This window comes from Sapajus apella, unplaced genomic scaffold (assembly GCF_009761245.1).
Source record: "Sapajus apella isolate SASKATOON/1434 unplaced genomic scaffold, GSC_monkey_1.0 scaffold32, whole genome shotgun sequence".
In the NCBI taxonomy this organism is placed as follows: Eukaryota; Metazoa; Chordata; class Mammalia; order Primates; family Cebidae; genus Sapajus; species Sapajus apella.
Genome location: NW_022436972.1, coordinates 23615653 through 23622625, shown reverse-complemented (window position 1 = coordinate 23622625; position 6973 = coordinate 23615653). Strand labels below are relative to the sequence as shown.

The 6973-nt window shown below is 43.1% G+C and overlaps 1 protein-coding gene across 3 annotated transcripts in view; it reads left to right on the top strand.

The window, feature by feature from the left end:
• Positions 1-207: 207 nt before the first annotated feature.
• Positions 208-6973, top strand: part of AKAP11 (A-kinase anchoring protein 11) — a 49674-nt gene continuing 42908 nt past the window's right edge. For 2 of the 3 annotated variants that reach the window (XM_032294781.1, XM_032294779.1), the window contains exon 1: positions 806-947. The gene's annotated coding sequence lies outside the window, so the exon portion shown is untranslated. Of the gene's footprint in view, positions 496-805; positions 948-6973 lie in introns of those variants that run through there. The other variant, XM_032294780.1, reaches the window with a different exon arrangement.

Sequence of the window (6973 nt, the reverse complement as noted above, 5' to 3'; positions counted from 1 at the left end):
TCAGCATAATAGCTTTACATCTCTGGCGAGGCTTCCCAGTGACTAAAGGTTTACTTTCTGATTTCCATACCATGTAAAGACATCAGGGTGAGCACTAGGGGCCCTGAGAATCCTGGGTGCTACTGGGTGCACTAGGGCCCTGAGAATCTTGGCTGCGATAGGACCAGAGGCCCTGTGCGCTGTGAGTAGTCCTCCCTGGAGATGCTGGGAGAAGGGGCGGAGCCATCAGAAAGGATGGCCCTTCCTTGGGCAGTCAGATCTGGTGGGGCTGTCACTTTGGGAAGAGCTTGGGGCTTCGGAAGAAAGCAAAACTAGCCTTGAGGCGAAGAAGGAGCCCAGCTGACCCCAGACGGTAAGGCCAAGGGATTGACGGAAAAGAGACAGAGCGTGAAACCAAACCTGCGGAGCAAGCCAAGGCCTGGGGACTTGCCAGAGGAAAGGGTTAAGCCGTTTCCAAGGCAACGGACCAGGAAGCGCGCAAGACGTCCGCCGCAGGTTCGTAGGTCGGCCTCGAATTTAAAGCTCCCACGGCTGAGCGGGTCCCGGCCAATGGAGAGGCCGCCTCTAAGTCATGTGACCGGCGGGACTGCTCCGCTAGCTGCTCCGGCGCACGTGGGAAGGCTTTTTTTCCTGTTCCTTCTTTCTCTTTTTAAACGCCCACCCACTTTTGCGCGGGCTCGCAGCGGAGTTCTTCTCGCGAGAGGCTCGTCGCCCTCTCGCGAGAGTGAGTGGGAGGCGTGGAGAGTAGGCGGTGTTGCGGGCCGGAGCTGCGGCGGCGGCGGCGGCGGCTGCGGCGGAAGCCAAGGGGTGGGCAGGGCGGGACGCGGGGCTGGGAGGGGGGAGGGCTGGGGCCCGGCGCGGGAGGGGGCCAGCCTGCTCGCCCGGCTCGCTCCCGGCTGGTTGCGGCCGGTGACATGTCCGTGAGCTGCAGAGGCTGCGGCCCCCAGGTGAGCCGAGCGCCTACTCGCCCGCAGCGAAGGCTGCGCTTAGCTGGGGTGGCGGCGGTTGTGCGGACAGCATGGAGGGAGCGGCCCGGCTCTGGCGCCCCAACCCCTCCGCCTGCCGGTGGTACCCTTTCTGGCTTCGGGGCCGCGGGAGAGCTGCGCCTTCGCATGGCGCAGGGAGGAGGGCGGGAGGAGCGTGGCGGAGAGAGGAAGCCCAAGGCAGCGGGCCCGTAGTAGAGGGTGGTGCTCGGGCTCGAGAAGCGTCTTCCTGGGGTCCTGACTGTGGGGATGGAGCTGCCGCCCGTTTTAGTGACAGGCTCTTTTCATCCCCTGGGGGGGGTATTCAGAGAAGTGTGCGTGGTGCTCGTGCTTAGTGTGTGTTCGTGGTGTGCGCACAGGAGCATTTGCAGCCCGAGGAGGACGTTGCACTTTGTCCCCGAACAGCATCCTTCACTGTCAGAACCCCGGAGCCCTGGAAGCAGGCGCTGTTCAGATCTTGTGACAGAAACGGAAGGCGTCAAACGGCTCCTCATAGTATTGATATATGGATTCGCTGTCAAATATCCTCCTAGGCTTTGAATGACTTAGCAGCTGGCCATAAAGTACTCCGAATGGATTGGGTATACTGCTATTAATCCGGGCATCTTAGCTACTTTATAAAAAAATACGTAGATGTAACCGCAGTATTAAAAAAAAAAAGTAAATGGCAATGACAGTAAAAGCTAATATTTTTTTCTGTTCCCCATATTACCAGCTTACTTTTTTTTTTTCCGCTTTCTCTGTCTTCTAAAACCATATAAAGTTGGATGTGGTTTAGCTTTAGATGTTAAGGAGTTTCAGGTTGAGAAAGACTGCTGAGACACGTATCTAAAAGCTTTAGTACAAACCAGAGTTAATTGCTGTTCTCTTTTCAGCTTTCAATGGCTTGCAAAATGCTCGTTTTGCTTAGCTCTTCCCACTTTTTTAGAAATGTTATGTTAATTGTGATTTCATTATGTCTGAAAATACTCAAAATATAGAGTACTAAGAAAAAATGGGGTACTCAGTAATGCAAAGATAATGTTTTAATATCATGATTTTAGAATGGCAGCCCAGTGCCTAGCATGATTGGTGTCAGTTAAAATAGTGCAATTTAATGATTTTTTTTTAAACACAGTTTTTTCAAATGGTACCTTGATTATTCATTTTGTTGTTGTTGTTCCTTCTGACAAAACTGTGACCCAGGGGTGAACAGTGAATGTCACCATTAATTGTAGCTGTAAGTAACAGTCATTTATGAAAGGTCAAAGAATGTAAGGGAATCGGGGAGGAAGTGGGTTCCCAAGCTGAGCTAGTGACTAGCGTATGTACCTGCATAACGGCACTGTGGATAAGATCGGAGATGGCCTACCAGTGTACTCCTAGGCCAGTGATAGTTTGCAGTTGTTGAGGATATGGGAAGTTGCCTAAGACATGGAACCCCAATGAGAAATTCTCTAGCCTTCTGTAGCCCTCTGAAATCCAAGGATAAGTCTAGAAGCTAAAGAAGTCCTCTTTTGCCTGTAGAGGCTGGAAAAAATATGAAACTTTTAATTTTTTAATTTTAGGAACTTACTGTCTGGAAAAGGAACTCAAACCAATTTGGACAGTATATGAAAGACCATTTTAAGAGAAATTGCGTTATAAATAGGTAGAGGAATTCTGTCTGTTCTTAACGAAAATATGAAAGACAGAAAATGTCTCGTTGTGAATTGGCAAAGGATACCACTGTTCATTAGAAGAAACTCCTTCTCATTCCATCTTAGCAAACTAATTTTCAGAAATAGAAAAATAATTTTTTTGGCTTGTCTTCACAACTTTTTGGCAAGGTTTTCAAACTTTTAGCATGCGTGTTTTTTGGTTTTTCAAAAGTAATTGTAACTTTTGATAGGGTAACTTTTTATTTTGTTTTTTTCTTTTTTTTTTTTTTTTTTTCTGTCTTATTCGCATTTTTACTAATCAACTACTTGGAAGGATTGAAGGGTGAGGACAGATCAATAAAAGATCTAAGTTTAGCCTGGGCTTGAGTTAAGGGTCAATAAGCTGGTAATACGGGGAAAAGAAATAAAAATGCTTTATCAGTTTCAAAACAGACTGGAAAGATCCAAATGCCTTGATTCTCCTCGTCATAAATAATTTAAAAGTTTATTAAAAAGATACTCTGTGCCAGGCGTGGTGGCTCCCGCTTGTAATCCTGGCACTTTAGGAGGCTGAGGCAGGTGGATCACTTGAGGCCAGGAGTTCAAGACCAGCCTGGCCAACATGGAGAAACGTGGCATCTACTAAAAAAATACAAAAATTAGCCACATATAGTGGTGCACACCTCTAAACCCTAAACCCAGCTACTCGAGAGGCTGAGGCATGAGAATTGCCTGAGCCTGGGAGACAGAATTGCAGTGAGCTGAGATCATGCCACTGCACTCCAACCTGGGTGACTGAGCGAGACCCAAAAAACAACAAAAAACATCTGGGGTAAAGTCATTTGAAATGTATAGATTAGAGACCAGACATCGTAAGAGGACAAAAGTTAACATTTTTAGAATAGCCTGAGAATGTTTCTTGGGAAGTAAAATAAATGGGGTAGAGGCCTGGGTGAGGATGTTACTTGAGTGAAAATGAGGTATATTGTAAAGAGTTTGGATTTGGGAGTCAGGTCTGTTAATTAAATGAGCCTCATTTTCTTCATACCCACCTCAGAAAGTTAGTGTGAAGCACATAGTAGCTGCTTACTTAGTGTTTTTGTTTATTTTTACTGCCTGTAATAGTTTGAGGGTCCTTTGATTGCAAGGAACAAAAAGCCAATTTAATTAGCCTACTTTAAAAGCATGTGTCATACAGTGCTGCAGAAGTCCATTGCATGATTTCAGTTCAGTGTTCTGGGAACCAAAAAGTCTTCAGGCAGTTACTCTTCTAGTTTTTCTCTGGAAGCACATAGTCTTATGTCTCTGCTACTCACTGCAGGTCTGTTCCACTTTCTTTTAGATTGGCCTTCTCTTTAAAGCTCTTGGTTCCCACTTCCCCAAAACTGGTTTTCATGAGACTTTGGTTTGCCATGATGCCAACACCAGACTCACTGACTGTGTAACATGGTTCTCAGCAAACATCTCCAGTCTCAGTTCTGTTTCTAGAGAGAGAATCCAATTGGTCAGGTTTCTACTTCTAGCCTAGTTGGCTGGGGAGTGGGGAAAGAGGGGAATGGGAAAAATGGATGAGAAGAGACTTAAGTTTGTCTGCACATTTTAAACTGGCCATGCCAATATCTTTAACAAAAAGATAGTGGACAGGGAGGAATTGATGGGTACCTGAAGTGTTCTCTAACCTCCTGCAATTTGAGTTCTTCCTCTAGCACTGCATTGAACTTGCTCACAGCTTCGTAATGTTCTAACCAGATCGAACCAGTAGTCTCTGCAGCACAGATTCTTCTAGCTGTGGAGTTCAGGAAAATTACTTAAATGCTTGATGACTAAATTTCCTTGTGTGTAGAATGGGTATAATAGCACCTTCTGTTGTGAGAATTATGAATTCATGTATATAAAGCCATTAAACAGTGTCTGGTGCATGGCAGGTGCAGTGCAAGGGTACAGTATTAGTATTTGTCAGGAGCATACCGTGTGGCAGGTACTGTGATACGGGCTTCTGTCATGTTCAGAGAGGAAAGAATTTCTGCCCTCAAGAGGTTTAGTAGTCTAGTGCTGACCACTCATGCTTAAAACCATTTCTCGACTTCAGTGATGACACTAAATTCTTCTAAATCTCTACTTCAGCTACCTTTCAGACTGCCATTTATTTGTGCTTCCTTTTATACCTGCCCGGGAACCCTTTATCATGGTTGTCTCCGTAGATGCTCTCTTGATTTTCTGTTCTTCCTAGTCTCTGAGATCAGCTTTCGAGTTCTTAGAGGATTATTCTTAAGAGTAACATCTCCAGCTCTGACTGCAAATAAATCTCTTTTTAGTTATTGGGGTATATATATCCCAATACATACATATATATATATATATATATATATATATATATATATATATATGTATGTATATCTATATATATATATAGAGAGAGAGAGAGAGACAGAGACAGAGAGACATGGTCTTGCTCTGTCACCCAGGCTAGAGTGCAGTGGTGCAATCTTGGCTCACTACAACCTCCCTCACCCAGGGCTCAAGCAGTCCTCCCATCTGACCTTCCTGAGTAGCTGGGACCACAGGTGTATGCCACCACATCTATTATTTATATTTCTTGTAGAGATGGGATTTTACTATGTTGGCCAGGCTAGTCTCGAACTCCTGGGCTCAAGCAGTCCAACTGCTTTGGCCTCCTAAAGTGCTGGGATTATAGGTGTGAGCCACTGTACCCATCCCCTTGTATAGTATTATGTTGACATAAAACACTGCCTTCCAGTTACCTTCTAATTTGCAAAGGCTATACTTTTCTTTCAGCTCTTCAGGCTTGAAACCTTAAAGTTATTTTTCACACTGTTCTTTTTTTATGCTGTAATATACCCTGTGAGTTAATAGGTTCTGTGTGGGATTGTAGGGTGCTTCCTGTGACCGTCCCATCTGCAAAGCAGATCTGTTCACTTATTTCTGCTACTGGCAGCTTAGGATAGATCCTTATATTTGTAAGAGCTACTTAAATGCCTTTTCAACAATATACTCTTAAAGTCATGGAGGCATAGATGTCACTGATAAAAAGAAATTGTTCCTGGGTTAAAATTCTGAACCTATTTTCTGTTAAAAATAATCTTGGTGATAGGGATTCATTCAAGATTAAGAATGTTACTTTATGTTCTAGGCAGCATATTCATGTTGAAAGCACAATCTCAAGATTTTAATATTTCGTTGTTCCATGTTGTTTTTAAAAGTTGTGTTTATTGTTGCTGAATAGGTAGTTTTGAAGTTAATAGCCATTCACACTTAGTACTTTGCCAATTAGACCCATGTTATTCCTTTCAATACCAATGGGTAGTTGGGCTTAAACATACCTTAGAAGTAGATCTCAACCTGAAATACAGTTGAAAAATCAATAATTTTTCTCTATGACTGTTCGAGAAAACAAAATTGACAGAACAGATATACCTGGATTAATTTTGCAAAAAGTTGTTAGGTAAATGGCCCTATTTTCTATTTGGTGTTGTTGCTTTTGCCACCAAATGCTTGTCTGCATTCACGTCATTGACGAAATTTTTCTTCACCTTACAGCTTATTCATTTCAATAAATGAATAGTTGCTTATTATGAGTAAGGCCTTTGGGGAATGCAGAGATGAGTAAGGCATGGCTGTAGAATGTAATTCACTGTTGTTTCCTAATCACCGTTAGACACTTGGTGAATATGTGTGTTGAATGATGTTATCACTTACAGTCCAGTGCAGGGCATAGACATGTATACATTTAACTGTTACATAAGGCACTGTAGTCTAAAGTGCTAAAATGGAGCAGTGGTGATTTTGCCCCCCAATGGAATGTTTGGTCATATTTGGAGACAGTTTTGGTTACTGTAACTCAGTGAGTACTACTGGCATCTAGTGGGTAGAGGCCAACGAAGCTGCTAAATATCCTACAGTACGTACACAGCCTCCTACAACAAAGACTTACCTGACCCAAAATGTCAGTAGTGCTGAGGTTGAGAAACCCTGTAGCAGTAAGAACAACATGTATATTGTGAATGCAGGAATGAGGTTGATTGAGGATTAAAAAGAAAAAAGGCAGAAACTATAAAGCAAATATCTTAATACATATTAAGACATACTAAAATCATTTTATATGATTGACTATTGTTTTGAAAAACAAAACAGTAGTATCTGATAGCTATAGTATTTTTAAATTTTGTAAGTCAAACAACAGGTCTGTACCTGAGAAAGGAACTTAGCTTCCTTACCTGCAAAAAGGGGGATAGCATTGCTTTTATTCTACTGTTCACCTATTAGGTGTTATTCTGTTTTATTTTTCTAGTGTTTGCATTAGGGTGTACAAGATAACTTTAACTTATTATAGTTTTTCTTCAAATAATAGCA